Genomic DNA, 20,129 nt, shown 5'->3' with positions numbered 1-20,129 from the left:
CCTACGGTACTTTGCTCCTTTGTTAAATACTGCTTCTTGAAGAAACATCAGATATAATATACGTTGGGCTTAACGAATTAAAATTGCACCCACAGTGTGGGATGTGGCCAGACCAGGGACTTTCATAGATTAGGATGCAGTACAAACAGTACTGGGAGTAGGATTCATTGAAGAATGTACACGTTAGCCTGTATCTCCCTGCATCTACTGGATATGGCCGACCACATCAGAAAAACTTTGTTTTGAACATACTAGAGCTGATCATATGCTTTTAGCTGCAGTGTATTTGGATCTTTATTAACTGCCTGTCACCACTTAATCCTGCTACTTCTTCTACATAAATCTGCCCATGAAGTGAGGCCATAAACAATGACACTGGAATGCAGTCTATTACTATTGCTTTGTCTACAGTTAGGATTAGCCCTAATTCAGTTATCGGTGGCTGGTAACCAGCATGCATGGATACAAACTCCTTGCATAGACAAGAAAAGTGGTGCATTGCACCACTTAAATTTACTCTGGCTCCAAAATGACTTTGGGATTAAGTTGCGCCATGCAGTCTACATTAGGGATTTGCACTGGTGTAAGTATATTGATGTGTGGGGCACATTTTTCTACTACAGACAGGGCCCTGCAGCACTAATATCTGATTTTTACTTAATTATGGACAAGTTAGGGACAATGCCCTTAGGACCTCCCCAACGAGTCTGTCTTCAATTAACTCTTCATGCTGGGAATTCCCTAAGGGATTCAAATGCCTGCGGATAAATATGTCACACAATTTAATGCTAAATCTGCAGCCCACTCTGTTATCAGCTGATATTGCATTTGGTACTCAGATTTCCATATGACTGCTCCTCTCTTTGAGGATACCTGAAATAACTGGGATATTGCAGACCAGGATTAAAGTGCATTGGCAGAGTTATGCAAGAAAACTTAACTTAAGCCTGGCTCTTGCAAGTGTTGTCAGTCCTTCGTTTGGGATGAGCACAGATATACTTAAAATATAAACGTATGGGAAAAATCAAATGACAATTGACAATGTCTTTCATAGAGCTTTGATGATCTGAAAGCAGAGCAGGAGAAAGTAGTGGAAACGTGATGATTTTCAACTTTTTAAAAAACCAGTCTCAATAGAATACGGCAATTACAAGTGAAAAGTTAGCGTAAGACCAACTGCATTGTGTTGCTGGTTTTTGATACATCACTGAATGTCCTGAGTCTCTTCACTTCAGGTTGCTAAGCCATTCATCACAAGAAAGGGAAAAGGAGCTTACCATTAACTTTCGTGGTTTTGTTATAAAACAGCAACACACCAGGTTTTTTCTTAAACAAAAAAAACCCCTTACCTACATTGATGCAGGGTTAGGGACTAAGGTGCTGAAACTGCAAACACATGTGCAAGTGGGTAGTTCCATGGAATTCATACAGAACATATTTATCTTTGGACAAGCATGAGCCCTCTCTGCATTATAGATTCTTGCTCTTTCAACAGCAGAAAATAAATCAGGACTTATGTCCTGATCGTGCCAAGACTTCCATTTGACCTTAGTGGGCATTGGATAAGGTCTTTTGTGGCTCATATCCTCTTCTTCTGGATGAATTTAACATCATAATATTGAGAACGGAAGAATATAGTAAAAGGAATTCCAGCTTATTATTCAGAAGTTTCTACTTGAGGTTCAAAAATAAATCAGATTCCAGCCCATTGCTTATTACTTCTACCCTAGGGTTTCTGATATGATATTAATGTCTAACAGCTGAATCCATGCCTAGACACGCTTTCTTAAGAACCAAAAGCAAAGATTGTCATTTGAGAGTTCTGTTTGATGTTTTTGGTCCTGGGGAAATGGCCGAGACCCCCAGCCACTTAGACTGAAAGAATTCAAGCAACCTTTTACATCAATCTAACTCTCACTGAAGTGAGTGTGAAGACTTCTCTTCATTTCACTGAGAGGTGGACCATCCCTTAAACAAGGATTTTGAATAAAATTCTTAGCTGGTTTGGCTTCTTTAACTATGAAACAGATACAGGGCAGCTAATTATATTTTAGAAACAATTTTTAAATCTACTGTATGTACAAATAATATTATTATTTATTATTTGTATTATTGTGGTAGCGCTTAGATTAGTTAAAGTTAAAGTCAAGACCCTACAGCACTGGGTTCTGTACAAACATATGGCAAGTAATGCTCCCTATCCCAAAGAATTTACAATCTCATTTTAGACAAGATATAATGTGTGAGTGTGACAAATACACAAAACATCAGATCATGTGGTTACATAAGTAACAATTCCACAGCTTGAATATTCCACATGGTTTCAAGTTTTTGAAAAACAAAATAATTAAAAAAATAAAGGGACCTTTATGGTCTTTTGTTCCTTTGAATTATTTTACTCAATCAGCACCCCATCATATGGTCTATTTTTGGCCAGAAATGTTGTCCAGGGTCACATACATTTATGAGAATTTTTCAAAGTTAGTAAGCACATCATATCTCCTTCTTCCTCTGAAATAAAATACAGTTTTAATTTATCAAGAAAATGGAAAGTGGACTCAGATCAAAGTAATATTGCAAAAAGCCCTGATTTCAAATAACTTCCTTCTTCAAATATATTATTTCCCCCTTTTTATAAAGTACAAGTACTGCTACGTATCCTGAAACTGTTTGATCTTTAATCAGATTCACAGGTAATTTACTAGATTTATTTATGTATGTAATCTGTCAAAGGAAGAATGAAAGAGAATTAAGATCAGAATGCACTGTAATTAACTGATTAAAGGCTGAGTTTTCAGCTTCCAGTTTTACACTCAAAAGAGGAGCAGAACCTTGCTGAAGCCATCAGAAATGTCATCCTTTGTCCTATTGTGTACTACCCTCTTTTCACTGGTTGATAGAGCATTATATCCCTTCAAAACGTTTCAGTGCACTGGCTTGGAATTCATCCTTCCTCAGATAATCCTGTTGTGATTGTAAATGTAAAGCTAACATTTCATTTGTGAATAATACTGTGTTTAAATATACCCTAGAAGTGGGGTCTGAAAAGAGGTTATTAAAATCAATATGAATTATACAGGAATGTGCAGTACAAATTATTTGGATCCTTCTAAAATTGTCTAGCCCTGAATAGGAGTCATGAAATGGAATAGTTCCTTTCAAGTGAATATAATATACGCTAACATATACCAACTTTTACCTCTTTGGATCTCAGGGGACATGATTTGCATGTGGGTCTTCCTCCATCCCACAAAGTGATTGTACCCGCCCCCCGCCCCTGCCATCCTAGGGAGCCCGCTATTGGCCTGGGTACCCTAGCAGGAGGGAGTGAGGAAGAGAGTGGGCATCATCCTTCTAAGTTGCATAAGGATGACTTGAAAAAGTGAAGATATCCTGAGGCTCTATTAGCTTTTTGCAGTGCCCACTGCACTGGGGAATCCACCTTTAACACAGGGCAGGGGTTCTCAAACTTCATTGCACTGCAACCCCTTTCTGACAACAAAAATTACTACATGGCTCCAGCAGGGGGGACCGAAGCCTGAGTCTGCCTGATTCCCACTGCCCTGGCTGGGGGAGCCAAAGCCAAAGCCCGAGCCCCATTGCCCTGAGCGAGGAAGGGGTGAAAGCTGAAACCCAAGGGCTTCAGCCCTAGGCAAGGGGCCTGTAAGCTGAGCCCCGCAGCCCAGGGCTGAATCCCTGAGGCTTCAGCTTCAGTCCTGGGCAGTGGGGCTTGGGCTTCACTCCTGAGCCCCAGCAAGTCAAAGCCAGCCCTGGAGACGGAGACCCCATTAAAATGGGGTCGCAACCCACTGTGGGGTCCCAACTCACAGTTTGAGAACTGCTGACACAGGGGAAACTTCGTAGCCACACAATAGAAAATTGCTGTCCTTTTTTGGTATTGAATTGAAAAACTGACAGCCACCAAGAACACTGAAGTTACTGGGCCCTTAAGCTAAAAGTTACCTTGTGTCAGGGATACCTAGAACTCGGGACACAGACTGCCCCATGAATCCACTCACACAGGCGGACTCCTTCCCACACTCACAAACAGGGTGCTCACAACTCACGCACACCAGTACATGTAAATTGCCTAGGGAGGTTGCGGAATCTCCATCATTCATGAATTTTTTAAGAACAGGTTAGACAAACACCTGTCAGGGATGGTCTAGATAATACATAATCCTGCCATGAGTGCAGGGGACTGTACTAGATGACCTCTTGAGGTCCCTTCCAGTCCTACATTTCTATGATTCTATGTAGGCTCCCTGCACTAGACAAACATGCACTAAACACACACACATTGGCTGGCGTAGTAAAAGGAAGAAGAGAATGAAAACTATAGAGCGGTCAGATGTTGATAGATGTAGATGGAAAATGTTTCAGTCTTATTCAATTGCTGAGATACAGTTACGATAAGTCACAGAAGAACTCCATTAATGGACTCATTAAGTAGTTATCAATGTCAGAAGAATAAGACAGTGATCAGACAAAGGGAAGTCTAAGGGTATGTCTACACTGCAATTAGACACCCGTGTTTGTGTTTGGCCCATGCCAACTGACTCAAGCTCACAGGACTTGGGATAAGAGCAGGGGTGGCTCTACCAATTTTGCTGCCCCAAGCAGTCGCCGCCGAATTGCCATTGCACCCAGAAGAGTGGTGGAGCTGCCGCCGAATTGCCGCTGCGGGACACGGACTGCCGCCCCATTCTGAATGCCTCCCCAAGCACCTGCTTGGAAAGTTGGTGCCTGGAGCTGGCCCTGGGTAAGAGGCTGTTTAACTTTGGTATAGATATTCCGGCTCAGGCTGCAGTCCAAGCTCTGGGATCCTCCCCACTCACAGGGTCCTAGAGCCCGGACTTCAGTCCAAGCCCGAATGTCTACACTACAGTTAAACAGCCCCTTAGCCCGAGCCCTACAAGCCTGAGTCAGTTGGCACAGGCCAGTTGTGGGTGTTGAATTGCAGTGTCGATCATCAAGACAATAGGGGGAGGAGATAGCAGGAAACAGAACAATTTGCATTTCAGCAAACACAAGCGGGGAAAGAAAGAGCATGGAGTTTTCTTCACCACCAGACTCTGTCTCGCCTTTCTCAGAGTTTGAATAAACTTGATTTGGAGGGGTAACCTTCAGAAGCATTCACTTCAAAGATTCAATGGACTATAAAAGGGGATGGAGAACTCCAATTTATCTCTTTCACCTAAGAAGAAAAAGACAGCCGCACCTTTGGGCCTCTGGAAGAGATCCTGACTGAGGAGAGGGTCAGCCACAATCTTTCTGGAAGACTGTGGGTGAGAAAGACCATCTTGAACAAAGTCTTGAATCAAACCTTGCTAAATTACGTTTTAGACTTTCAGATGCATGCTTTGATGTGCTTGTAACCATTTCTCACTTTATCTCTTGTACTTGAACACACTTAAAAATCCTATTTTCTTGTGTTGTTAAATTTGTTCCACTATTAAACTAAATCAACAGTGCTGCATTTGTACTAAAGTGAATGTCAACTCCAATTCAGTGGCAAACTGGTGTGTTTTGTCTCCTTGAAGGAGCAAATGGATCTCATTATTCCTGAGAATGTTGCAGGAGAGGACTCGACATATCAGAGCACATGGGTCTGGGGAAGTTCGGGACTGGGAGTGTGTTGGAGTCACCCTGCAAGTAGCGGAAGCAAGAGCCGGGCTGTAGCCAGGCTGCTGGAGTCAGAGCTGCTGAACCAGGGCTGTCTAGCACACAGACACTCAGGGTAGGCTGGTTGTGAGTGGCCCAGGCTGGGAGCTACAACAAGAAAACATTGTGAGGCACCCAAGGTTACAAAGCAGATGGTGATCCAAACCCTCACTAGTCTGGATTGTACCCAGGAACATGACAATGGAGCAGCTGTAAACAGCATCCTTGAACGACAGCAGAACATAGAAGGTATTATTGGATTTTTTTGATTGTAGCATTACTGACTTAATTAGCATATTCAGAGCTGCTGTGACATAGATGAACAGTTATTGAAAATGCCAATGCTTGGAATGTATTTTGCAGCAGGTTTTCCACCTCAGCTGCACTAACGGCTTTAGCTGGCTGTGTTCTTTTAGGGCCTTGCTCCTGTATCTAGGGTTTAACTCCACTGTATCTCTTTTCTAATTGAGGGTAGGGAATAACTGATTAATATACAAGCTGCTCTTTTAAACTGTCATGAAGCTGAGTACATTGAATATCATTTCCCTTTCTCATTTCGGTATTTGTCAGGAAAAGAAACAATTGCTGGACCTTTTGTCGAGGTTCATGGCAACGATGAAGTTGTCTCCACAAACTTCATCTTGTGTCAATCCTCAGACCAGAGGATATCAAAAGCTGAAAATGGCATAAGATTAACGCATCCTACAATGAAACCTGCAAGAAGTAGCGAAAGGGGTATATTATGAACCAATTGTTGTGACTAGTTTATGTTTTTAATCTCATGGATTTCTGGGGCTACCTTCACACAGAATAAGGGTTGCAGTACTGAAGTCTAGAAGCTACATGTGAAGTTTTAGTAAATTACTCCAGGGAAAGCATCCATGGAACAGTTTTTCATGAAAGTATTATATCAACAGTGTAAGAACTGTACGCACACATATAAATCCTCTGCCAACTGCCTCACAGCCTATCGGCACCGTTCCTAGCAGGTTAGTATAGTTGTTAGAAGGACCACATGTTCTGGATTTTGCAGGGTGAACCCAGAATCCAGGCTCTTGCCTGCCAGAAAACTGTCATTGTGTCATGATCATGCACCTGCTCCGTGCGTGTGCTTGTAGGCAGACATGAAGGATCAGAAAACATCTAATCTTCATTTGTGGAATACTGTTCTCTGGAACTCATTTATCATTTTCAATAGAAAGCTGCTACTGAACGTACTGTCCTTGTGATCACGTATCATGGTCATTCAGTGTCATTTAACTCTTCAGCATAATTTAAAATAAGGGTCTTAACAGAGAGGTATAAAACAAGGGTCTTAACAGAGAGGTATACATTCACATAAACTTGACTGATTGGTGGCATTAGGCAGGCAGGATGGATGGATAAGTGTGTGGGGGTTGGATGTCGGAGGGAGAAGGTTATGTAATGGGAGTTTTGTTCTTAAGGAAGTCCATTCACAAGTTGTGAATGGGCAGAAAAAAGGTTGACTGAGGATGGAAAAGGTGGAATATCAGAGAAGTGCTCGTGACCTTAAGGGTGGGAGGGAAGGAGACTAGAGTGACCAGATAGCAAGGGTGAAAAAATTGGAACCTTTTTTTTTGGTGAGGTATGGGGGAGTATAGTTGCCTATATAAGACAAACCCACTAATATAAGGATGTCTGGTCACCCTAAAGGAGACAGAATGTGAAAGTAAGAGATAGCAATAAAGGAAGATAGATGAGAATAAAATAATCTTATGGGAATCTTATTCTGGCTTTTCATTAAGTCAATATAGGCATTGGATAAGGCTTAATACCCCACCTAGGGATCTTTGCTCCAAAGAGCTTGTAATTTAGGAAAATTAGGTTTGTTATTTTCTATCTAATAGCCATTACTATTGCTATTATTAAAAAACAAAAAACACTTTGCTAAATTACATGTACAGTTCAAGAGAAGTTCCCTACCACTAAACAGATCTATTCCCCCGTCCCGCGATATGAAAACTCATGGAAATAAGCTAAGATCACAAACAATTCTGATGCCAACTTTAATGCACAATTCTCATGACAGAACATTAAACAAAAACATCTCTGTGAGTACTTTTTCTGTGTATTCAATGTATGTTCAGGTATATATATGCAGGTGGAGAGAGAGATCGAGAGATCCCTCAGACAGAGACGAACACCTTCTGGATCTCTATCAAGTGTTCTTAAAACTACAATACCCACCTGGGGAAGTGAAGAAACAGATTGACAGAGCCAGAAGGGTACCCTGAAGTCACCTACTACAGGACAGGCCCAAAAAAGAAAGCAACAGAATCCCACTAGCCATTACCTACAGCCCCCAACTAAAACCTCTGCAGCGCATCATCAAGGATCTACAACCTATCCTGAAGGATGATCCCTCACTCTCACAGACCTTGGGAGACAGGCCAGTCCTCGCTTACGGAAGCAAATACTCACCAGCAACTACACACTACAGAACAGAAACACTAACCCAGGAACCAATCCCTGCAACAAACCCTGTTGCCAACTCTATTCAAGGGACACGATCATAGGACCTAACCACATCAGCCATACCATCAGGGGCTCGTTCACCTGCACATCTACAATGTGATATATGCCATCATGTGCCAGCAATGCCTCTCTGCCATGTACATTGGCCGAACCGGAAAGTCTCTATATAAAAGAATAAATGGACACAAATCAGAATTGTAACATTCAAAAACCAGTAGGAGAGCACTTCAATCTCCCTGGACACTCAATAACAGACTTAAAAGTGGCCATTCTTCAACAAAAATGCTTCAAAAACAGATTTCAAAGAGAAACTGCAGAACTGGAATTAATTTGAAAACTTGACATCATCAAATTAGGCCTGAATAAGACTGGGCATGGCTGGGTCACTACAAAAAATAATTTTCCTTCTGTTGATACTCACACCTTCTTGTCAACTGTTGGGAATGGGCCACATCCACCATGATTGAATTGGCCTCATTAGCACTGACCCCCCACTTGGTAGGGCAACTCACATCTTTTCATGTGCTCTATATTTATACCTGCTTACTGTTTTTTTCACTCTATGCATCTGATGAAGTGGGTTTTAACCCACAAAAGTTTAAGCCCAGATAAATTGGTCAGTCTCTAAGGTGCCACAAGGACTCTTTGTTGTATATACAACAATCACTATTAAGAAATCAGCATATACCAAAAGTTACCACATACAAATATGGCAGCTTTGTATGTACAGAATAAGAAATAGCTGCAGTGTCTCAGACACCACATAACTGTTGGTAAATGCTGACTTTTCACTGGAGACTGTTGTAGGAATCACAGCTGGCTTTGGCACCCACAAAAAGTGGAGAAGGGGACTCTTCCAGTTTGTAGGGTAGCCTATATTATGGGCTTGCTCCAAAACCAACTCAAGTCAAGGGAAAGATTTCCATTCACTTCAGTGTGCTTTGGATCAGGCCCTAAGTACCAAATTCTGCCCTCGTGAAATGCCTTTTGATTTCAGCACAGATTGAGGATGGGTTTCTAGATTTATGGAATAAGAGGCCCAAAATTTCTAAAGCAAGCTCTGTTATTGGTATGAGCTCTGTGTGATTATTTTCCATTGGAAATACAATATTGACATTTTAGTGTGTTTTATTTTATTTTAAACATAGAAAATATACGCTCTTTTGAACAACATCAGCCCATATTCCTACCTTTTTTTGATTTCTAAATACTTGGGGAAATGCTACTCTTGGGAGTTCTGCTTGTATTTGAAAAGTAAAGTCTAGGTAAGCCTTTCAACTTGATGGGTAAAAATCAATCTTATAGTGTAAAAAACCAGAGTAATAATATTCAGTCAGCTGAAAACTATTTCCTTTTCCTCAAGAACAGATTAATTATTTACAGATTCTTAACGGCTTTTATAATGCTAGTTGCTAACCTTTCACTGTTGCTTTGCTTTCTTTTTGTATTGGGTAGAGGGGAGGGAATGGCTGTGAAAACCTATAGCAGGAAGACGGAATCAATTTTGTGGGGCGTGAGAAACTCCAAATGGAAAACAGAAGGCTGGGAAGTAGACTTGAGGTATCTACTGCTCTGCAGTTCACACACTTTTGTCTTCCTCCTGTCCTAGGTACCTGTTATCAACACTCCAGTGTAGTAGCTACAGACACATCATCTTCACTATCAGAGCATGAAAACCTCTGGTCCTCTGTTTTTTTTTATTAACTGTGCTGATGAAAGGGACTGTCATAGCAGCAGCAAGAAGACTTCTGTTCATCAGTCAGCCAGGCTGAGTGTAAACACTTCACAAGATTGTGCCTCCTCAAAGAAGCTCAACCCCCACCTGGATGTTTGCAAAGATGAAATACATTTTTGCATCGCTTCATGCTGTCTTTTCCAATGCCAATCATGTGGCATTGCTCCATGCTGCATCTGTAAGTTGTAGGATACAGCCTGCTGGGATTAAATCAATGAACATGAAGCACATTTCACAAAGGCAAGCTGAACTCAATTCTGGTTACAAACATGAAACACAGTAATTGAATTTCCTGGGGAAAAGAAGTCATATTTTAAAGCCAGGAGACCACATGCCTCTACTTCTAAAAAATTTAAAAAAAAATTGTGTAGGCACATATTTGAACTTTGCAATAGTACTAGGGTCTACTTAACCTGTACAAAACTGTATTGTTAACTGGTACAATTAGCAATGCAAATGTTTAAAATACAGAGTAGGCTGTAGAGTTACATGTGAACCTAGGGGGGAAAAATTGAGGTTATATGCTTTATCTTCAGACTGACACAGTACACTTATTTTAGATATCTCTATTCCTGGATATATCACCATAGCAAATAGCACTTTTGGGAATGGTCCCATAGTGTTACACCATGATGTGGGTTTCATAATTATTATTTCCAAGGACATTGGACTGTTTTAATTTGAATTAGAGGGAAAAACAATCTTTGGAAGATCCCTACAGTTGTTAGGGTTTGTAATAGCTTGTTCTTACAACATTTAAATTTTGGGCCTAAACCATCATAACAGTATCTCATTAACATCAAGTCTAGCTTTGTCCCTGGTATAAGCTGTAGTGGCTGGTATCTCCTTATACGATAGCAGTGTTAGACTTAAGGAATCTATATTTTTATGAATACATTCATATATTTTCTAGGTTCACCTGCTATGTCCAATATGAAAAGGAGTACTTATGGCACCTTAGAGACTAACAAATTTATTTGAGCATAAGCTTTCATGAGCTACAGCTCACTTCATCGGATGCATTTAGTGGAAAATACAGTGGGGAGATTTATATGCATACACAGAGAACATGAAACAATGGGTTTTATCATACACACTGTAAGGAGAGTGATCACTTAAGATGAACTATTACCCCAATATGTAACCTGTTTCTCCTAGGGTTAGGACTTTCTGCTAGTGTACACACAACTTTTGTTATAGCAAATGCCCAGAAGAAAGGCTGAACCTGGTTCCTGAACTTTAATAACTGGAAAAGTATAAATAATAATTTAAAGTTTTCCAGAACATGTTAATTAGCTTAAAAGGGACCTTGTCTTGCGGGGTATCAAATTCACCTGTGAGGTAAATATGTATTTTCAACAGTTCCAATCTGAGTCAGAATTGTTAAACTTTTATGCCCTGAATCCAAATTTAGGCGCAATAAAGCCCATGATGAACCAATTCCCAACTTCTACCAGTTTCCTCAGTTACCACTATATACTCTTCAGAGTAGCAGCCATGTTAGTCTGTATTCGCAAAAAGAAAAGGAGTACTTGTGGCACCTTAGAGACTAAAATTTATTTGAGCATAAGCTTTCATGAGCTACAGCTCACTTCATTGGAATCTTCTGCTTCCTGAAGCCTATCACTCATCTCAGCTGCCAATCTCAGATGCTTTATACTGCCCCTTATATATACACACACAACTTAAGCGTGCATAGCTCACAGGTCTGATTGGCAGATGAACTGTCCTCTTAGTTCATGCATTTTTATTGCCCAGAAAATGCAGTCTAAATATACTTATGAATTAAAGAGAGAGAGATAAAAAACAAAAGCCCAAACCTCTTAAACACACTACCATAACATTTACCACCAATACAATAGCTATAAACCACTGCTACAGGTTACATTTTCACTAACTCCAACTAACGCTACTCTGCAGCACTCTCAGCAAGTTTGCAACACTACAGACACAGCAACACAGATCAGCAGAGAGAGCCGTATGCTGATTACACACATGTAAGGTGGGGATCTTTATTTTTAGCAATTGTTTCTTTCTCTTCTTCCCTTGATAAATGTGTGCTTCTCTCATTTGCGTATGTGAGAGCTGCATGGAGGCAATGGTGGGAGACAGACAAACGGGCCAAGTAGGGAGCAGTGACAAATTTACAGCAGTTCCATGTTGTGTTCATGGCATATGTGCAAAGAAGTTAAACAAATCACACACTTTTGCTGGAAAGTTGTTCTGAATTCTAAGAACTTTCTGAATTCATTGCAACACCATACCACAGTCCCAAAACAGACACAAAGCATTCTGCTCTGTATAACAGAGAGGCACATCTCACCAAACCTTACTATAGGCTAACTGTCCGCAGACTAACTGCTGCTAGGCCCACATTGCACGCTTCCTTGCAGAGCCCCCTACACTGCAAACAGGATCAAGAAAACTCCCTGAAATGTGTAAAACAACAGCCTACAATCTTAACACAGTTTTCAATACACCACACAGAGAATCTGTCCCAATGTTTTACAGCTCTGACACATTATGATCTATTAAAGAGCAAAATTTCTAATCACAAGGATCCCTTTAAAAAAATCTGTAATGTTTATCACTCAGATTAATATAATACTCATGGAACTTTATTTAGATAATTTTTAAAAAACTTTCTCACTTGCAAAATTAAATTACTACAGTGAATTTTCCTAGCCACATTACTATACTAATCTATATTTTTTCCAACATGCAGTCTACCCTGAGCAAGACTGAAGCAATATGATGATTTATATTTTCTTACCCCAGATAAGAATATAGTATATTATGGTCCTCATATATTTTCATACAGTATTTCAGTGATGAATTACGGAGGGCTTGTCTACACTACTTAAGTCGATGTAAATTATGTCGCTCAAGGGTGTGAAAAACCCACCCAAGAACATAAGAACATCAGAATGGCAATATTGGGTCAGACTAAAGGTGCATCCAGCCCAGTATCCTGTCAACCAACAGTGGCCAATGCCAGGTGCCCCAGAGAGAGTGAACCTAACAAGTAATGATCAAGTGATATCTCTCCTGCCATCCATCTCCAGCCTCTGACAGAGGCTAGGGACACCATTCCTTACCCATTCTGGATAATAGCCATTAATGGACTTAACATCCATGAATTTATCCAATTCTCTTTTGAATCCTGTTATAGTCCTATCCTTCACAACCCCCTCAGGCAAGGAGTTCCACAGGTTGACTGTGCGCTGAATGAAGAAGAACTTCCTTTTATTTGTTTTAAACCTGCTACCCATTAATTTCATTTGGTGGCCCCTAGTTCTTATATTATGGGAACAAGTAAATAACTTTTCCTTATTCACTTTCTCCACACCACTCATGATTTTATATACCTCTATCATATCCCCCCTTAGTCTCCTCTTTTCCAAGCTGAAAAGTCCTACCCTCTTTAATATCTCCTCATATGGGACCCATTCCAAACCCCTAATCATTTTAGTTGCCCTTTCCTGAACCTTTTCTAATGCCAGTATATCTTTTTTGAGATGAGGGGACCACATCTGTACTCAATATTCTAGATGTGGGCTTACCATGGATTTATATAAGGGCAATAAGATAGTCTCCGTCTTGTTCTCTATCCCTTTTTTAATGATTCCTAACATCCCATCTGCTTTTTTGACTGCTGCTGCACACTGCGTGGACATCTTCAGAGAACTATCCACGATGATTCTAAGATCTTTCTCCTGATTAGTTGTAGCTAAATTAGCCCCCATCATATTGTATGTATAGTTGGGGTTATTTTTTCCAATGTGCATTACTTTACATTTATCCACATTAAATTTCATTTGCCATTTTGTTGTCCAATCACTTAGTTTTGTGAAATATTTTTGAAGTTCTTCACAGTCTGCTTTGGTCTTAACTATCTTGAGCAGTTTAGTATCATCTGCAAACTTTGCCACCTCACTGTTTACCCCTTTCTCCAGATCATTTATGAATAAATTGAATAGGATTGGTCTTAGCACTGACCCGTGGGGAACACCACTAGTTATCCCTCTCCATCCTGAAAATTTACCAGTTATTCCTACCCTTTGTTCCCTGTCTTTTAACCAGTTCTCAATCCATGAAAGGATCTTCCCTCTTATCCCATGACAACTTAATTTATGTAAGAGCCTTTGGTGAGGGACCTTTTCAAAGGCTTTCTGGAAATCTAAGTACACTATGTCCACTGGATCCCCCTTGTCCACATGTTTGTTGACCCCCCTCAAAGAACTCGAATAGATTAGTAACACATGATCTCCCTCTACAGAAACCATGTTGACTTTTGCGCAACAATTTATGTTCTTCTATATGTCTGACAATTTTATTCTTTACTATTGTTTCAACTAATTTGCCTGGTACTGACATTAGACTTACCGGTCTGTAATTGCCAGGATCACCTCTAGAGCCCTTCTTAAATATTGGCGTTACATTAGCTATCTTCCAGTCACTGGGTACAGTAGCTGATTTAAAGGACAGGTTACAAACCATAGTTAATAGTTCCGCAATTTCACATTTGAGTTCTTTCAGAACTCTTGGGTGAATGCCATGTGGTCCCGGTGACTTGTTACTGTGAAGTTTATCAATTAATTCCAAAACCTCCTCTAGTGACCCTTCAATCTGTGTCAATTCCTCAGATTTGTCACCTACAAAAGACGGCTCAGGTTTGGGAATCTCCGTAACATCCTCAGCTGTGAAGACTGAAGCAAAGAATTCATTTAGTTTCTCTGCAATGACTTTATCATCTTTAAGTGCTCCTTTTGTATCTCGATTGTCCAGGGGCCCCACTGGTTGTTTAGCAGGCTTCCTGCTTCTGATGTACTTAAAAAACATTTTGTTATTACCTTTTGTTATTACACCCCCCTGAGCAACGTAAATTACATTGACTTAAAGTGATGTCTACACCACGCTATGTCAGCAGGTGATGCTCTCCCACAACATAGCTTCCCTCTCTCATTAAGGTGGAGTAATTATGTTGATGGGAGAGTGCTTTTCCATTGACATAGCACATCTTCACCAGACGCGTTACATCAGCACAGCTGTATCGATGTAGTGCAGTAGTAAAGACAAGCCCTGAATAATGGTATAACAGTTGCACAATCATCCAATTCACAAGATCCAGCAGTTCACTAATTTTAATGAAACAGCTGCTGATATATTTTAAAGCTCTACACCCCACCGTTTTAATATAAAATAATTGGATTTAAAACTAACTCAAAATAGCAACACTATTCTATTCATGACTATACAGATTCTCATAGCCCAGTGATTAGGGCAGTCTCCTGTAAAGTGGGAAGACGTAAATTCAAATCTCTGCTCCACATCAGGCAGAGAGGGGTGTTGAGTCCAGTTCCCATATCCCAGGTGAGTACCCTAAGCACTGAGCTAAAAGTTACAAGGTCACTTCCTCCTGTTCTATGAATGGTGCCTAAGTCCAGAAAAAAATGTGGCAAAGTTTTTTTGGCAAATTGAGGTCAAATTTGCTAACAGTTTCTGGTTGACTGAAACTGCATTTTTTGGAGGAAATAAAAGATTCTTCCACAGACATTGTCCATTTCTAGTTACAGCACAGTTATCAAAAATACCATGAATTTCCCCCCATCTGTGCACAGGAAATAACAGTTGACAAATGGTGACCATTAATGACAGACCCTGTACTTAGTTGTTTGTGATTCTTTCAGATTTCACAAACTAAACAGAGTTGATAAGTTTCAACCTATGAATGGAAAAATCCCCAGTGAGCACCATCTTGGACCCAAATATCCACGATTTTTGGAATGTTCAAAATCCAGGTAAAATTTGTGTAGCTTGAGCTCATTTCTAATACTGAACCAATGCCCTGATATTCATGAAGGGAAAACATTCTTGTTTTGTAGATTTCTGTTGGCTGGGCTTGTGGCTGATTTTTCCCTCCAAGAAAACTGTTACCAGCCCTCAGGGATAGGTTGGGTCCTACTTTTCTACTTTATCTAGGGGCTCTGTGTACAAGAGAAGGAGAGCTAAAATTAAATCTTACTTTGTCAGTTGCCATTAAGGCTTTCACATCTGGAACAAACTGTGCTTCAGTTTGCACACACCAGATATGAAATGTTATTGAATCACACTCATCTACCTTTTCCTTATGAAAGAAGAAGACTATCTGAAGAACTATCTGAAGAACTCAGTAGGGATGTTCTTTTTGATAATGTCTCTTATGTGAGATGCTATTGATCAGAGGAAATGGAGGAACTACTATGAGACAGAAAGCCTAGACTTATTTTTCTCATTCCACTGTTATAAAAAAAACCCTTAAGATACAGAGCTAAGTGTAGTCAGATTCTAGAAAGTCACTAAGGTCTAAGTTTTCAAGTGGATACTTTCATATTCAGAGAAATGGCAAAAACAGCTTGAGAGACAAAAACATATGGAAACTAGAAAACGTGCTAAAAGTTAATGGCAAGAACTTTTAAAGTGACCAGTGATTTTTGGTGATTTACTAGAGACACTTGAAAGGGGCCAGATATACAGAAATTTCTGAGGATCCATATTGTGAAAAAGAAGCCCCACACATTTCCATTAACTTCCAGGCTACTCTCTACTCCTGGACTACTATGCTTTCTGCACTGTAGGATTTCAGAATGAAACTTTCTACAGTTATTGTTAAGGTTTCACTTTGCCCTGGAGCTATAGAATGGGATAGATGTGCTGGGCTTCGAGCAAAATAATATTTAATAATTTTCAATATGAAGATCATCTGCTTTGTCTGGAGCACAGCAGGGGAGGGAGAAAAGAGGCAACAGATGAAGGGAAAGTTAGTAGCAGTCTCCCTTGACCCTGCCAGGAGTTTGAGAGTGCTCTACAGAGCTAGTGTTCTCCTCCCTTCAACCACTCATCAGCACTCCTTCTTCAGTCTGAAACATAGAGCTGCCACAGTGCTCCATGTGCTAATTAGGGAAGTGCACGGTTTAACATATTCAACTGCTCCTTCATTCGGCTTCGTGCATCAGGCTGAGCATAGAGCACTGATCATTGGAGTGCCAAATGACAAAGAACATGACAGCTGCTCTTTCCTACTGCCTGTAATACTGGTAAGTGAAGGAGAAAAGAAACGGTCAGAAAGGGAGCGGGAAAATGATGATACCCAGAGGTATAGGTCTTTCTCCTTATAACCATCTGGATAGAATGTAATTTGGGGTGTGGGATCATTTTGTTTCAAGGTACCAAGAAATGTGTCACTTGCAAACATTGCTACAAAAATAGTTAAATATCATTGGTGGCAGCAAAGATCAAAACACAAAAATGGCTATGTGGAAACCCTTAAAAACAGCAGCGTTGGAGAGCCAGTATGGTGCTGGCAGTAGGGTTTTAGTGGTGGGACAATGGCTGTCCTGAAGAAGCATGTGCATCTAATGAATAACCACAGCAGCAGTGAAACTTGGTGGAAGACAGGTTCCAAATATTATGGGTCAAGTCACGACTCAGAGACAGGGAACTTTTCTTTGAAAAAACACTAGCCTAGTAACATATGCTGAAGGGCCAAACAAAAATTAACATTTGCTAACTGTTGGAAGGAAAAACAATACGCTAGCACAGGCCATTCCATGATGGGGTGAGAAGCAGAGGCTAAGATTTTATTTAAAATGTTCTGCTGTTTTCCAGCTAGATCAGAGAGATTGATTAAAACCTGGGTTCTCTCTAAGAAAACAAGTGAAATTGTTTCTGCTGCTTGATCAGTAGGATCTATCAGGAATCCTAGAAAGATACCATCTGCCCTTTCCCAAGTAACCTACATTACTAGTGAAGAAAAGAATCAGACTACTTAAGCTGGGGGGAGAGGTAGATACTCTGGAGGGTAGGGATAGGGTCCAGAGACACCTAGAAAAATTGGAGGATTGGGCCAAAAGAAATCTGGATGAGGTTCAACAAGGACAAGTGCAGAGTCCTGCACTTAGGACGGAAGAATCCCATGTACCGCTACAGGCTGGGGACCGACTGGCTAAGCGGCAGTTCTGCAGAAAAGGACCTGGGGGTTACAGTAGATGAGAAGCTGGATATGAGTCAACAGTGTGCCCTTGTTCCCAAGAAGGCTAATGGCATATTGGACTGCATTAGTAGGAGCATTGCCAGCAGATTGAGGGAAGTGATTATTCCCCTCTATTCTGCACTGTTGAGACCACATCTGAAGTATTGTGTTTTGGGGCCCCCACTACAGAAAGGATGTGGACAAATTGGAGAGAGTTCAGTGGAGACCAATAAAAATGATTAGGGGGCTGAGGCACATGACTTATGAGGAGAGGCTGAGGGAACTGGGCTTATTTAGTCTGCAGAAGTGAAGAGTGAGGGATTTGATAACAGCCTGCAACTACCTGAAGGGAGGTTCCAAAGAGGATGGAGCTAGACTGTTCTCAGTGGTGACAGATGACAGAACGAAAAGCAATGGTCTCAAGTTGCAGTGGGGGAGGTCTAGGTTGGATATTAGGAAACAGTCTTTCACGAGGAGAGTGGTGAAGCACTGGGATGGGTTACCTAGGGAGGTGGTGGAATCTCCAGCCTTAGGTTTTTAAGGCCTGGCTTGACAAAGCCCTGGCTGGGATGATTTAGTTGGGGTTGGTCCTGCTTTGAGCAGCGGGTTGGACTAGACGACCTCCTGAGGTCTCTTCCAACTCTAATCTATGATTTTACCCAGACAGGGAAAAAAGTTCATACTCAGCTTTGACAAAAGATTTTAGAGCACACAGTAATATTTAGACAAACCACAGATGGTTCATAAAACAAGCTTAACTCAACAAAGGCTGATTTATAAAACATTCATTCATTTCACTCCACAACTCCTTTTCCCATTTACACAGGATTAGAGGTACCCAAGATTCTTCACCACTCCTTCCAGAGCAGGTTCTTAGGTCTTGGAGTTCCAGCCCTTTTCTCTTCAAACTTCTCTTGACAGAGTCTTTCCATTATATCCTCAGTCTTCCACATCCTTTCTTCCTATCCACTACCTTCTATGCTTTCTTCACTGGTCATCCTTCTCCCATTCTTATCTCACGTCTAGCCCACCTCAAAAGGATGCTCTCCAGATTACCTATCATTGACAGTCCTGGATTCGTCTTGCCCCAATTTCCTCCATGCGCACTCTGTCTACCCTTCTCTTGCCTGGCATTCTCCTCAGTATATTATTTTCTACTACTTATATCTTTTTTCTTCCATTTTCATCAGACCCACCATTTCCAAACCATAGCGCGGGCAGGGACAAACACACACAGCAAACACTTTTCCTTTCAGTTTGTTACTTAATTGCTGATCTCATAGTACTACTGCCACCTTTTTGCCTGCTGCCCACACACATTAGGTTCTTTTTTCAGTTCGCCAGATCTCTCTCTGATGGCACTAAGTGTACTTCCCAAGTACACAAATCATTTCTTCTGCTTCAACTTCTCTCCTGAATCTTCAAACAACAGCTCTTCTTCCACCTTCCCTACTTGCATAAAGTTTGTGTTTACCATCAAACCATAGTCTTCAAACACAGATGCCGTCTTTGATCCCATGTTTACCAATTCTGCTCTTCTGTTAGCCAAAAAGGGCTAGATCATCAGCACACATTAGTTTTCTCTGGGTATGTCTGTACTGCAATATAAGCCCAGGGTTAATGGGACTCGAGTCACCTGACCCTGGGTTAGACAACCCAGGGTTTGAGCATCTACACTGCTTGTTAACCCTAGGTTAAGAATTTTCTAACCCAAACTCAAAGCCAGGGTTCTGGCATCCACACTGCAGCATGCTGATCTGCATCCAACTAACCATATTTCAGACTTTTTAGCACCCTCTCGAAATGTGGCCACTTTAGTCCTTTGACCTTGGTGCAGTGTGGGAAAATTTGACTGCCCTCCCTGCACATTACAGGAAGTTTGAACAGCCCACCAACACATCTTGCTGAGCTACCATTTTAGTCTGTGTGCTCCCAGCAATTGGAGCCAGAAATATGGAGGAGGCACCACGTGGCTTGCTTGCACTTTCACTCCTGTTTTAGAGAATAGGCAGAGCTTCTGTGATACACTAGTGGACATTTTGGAAGCATCTTCTGACCCACTGATGGTGCCTGACAGAGTTGATGATGAAGGAGGACAAGGAGGCAGATACAGACATGGTAGACTCAAACGGACTGATGCTGCTCATGACACTTGTTAATGCCCGCCTATGCATTCTAGCACTTCTGGCACAGGGCCACAAGCACAGACTGGTGGGACCACAC

General features: G+C 41.0%; 1 long non-coding RNA gene across 1 annotated transcript; it reads left to right on the top strand.

The window, feature by feature from the left end:
• The first annotated feature begins 5,156 nt into the window (after positions 1-5,156).
• LOC122458684 lies at positions 5,157-19,863 on the top strand. The gene is made up of 3 exons (XR_006278832.1): positions 5,157-5,288; positions 16,227-16,229; positions 19,852-19,863. It is a non-coding gene; the product is annotated as an uncharacterized LOC122458684 (long non-coding RNA).
• Positions 19,864-20,129: the final 266 nt, after the last annotated feature.

This window comes from Dermochelys coriacea, chromosome 2 (genome assembly GCF_009764565.3).
Source record: "Dermochelys coriacea isolate rDerCor1 chromosome 2, rDerCor1.pri.v4, whole genome shotgun sequence".
NCBI classification, from domain to species: domain Eukaryota; kingdom Metazoa; phylum Chordata; order Testudines; family Dermochelyidae; genus Dermochelys; species Dermochelys coriacea.
Note: the sequence above shows the minus strand (reverse complement) of the source record. Positions and strands in the feature narration are given on the sequence as shown.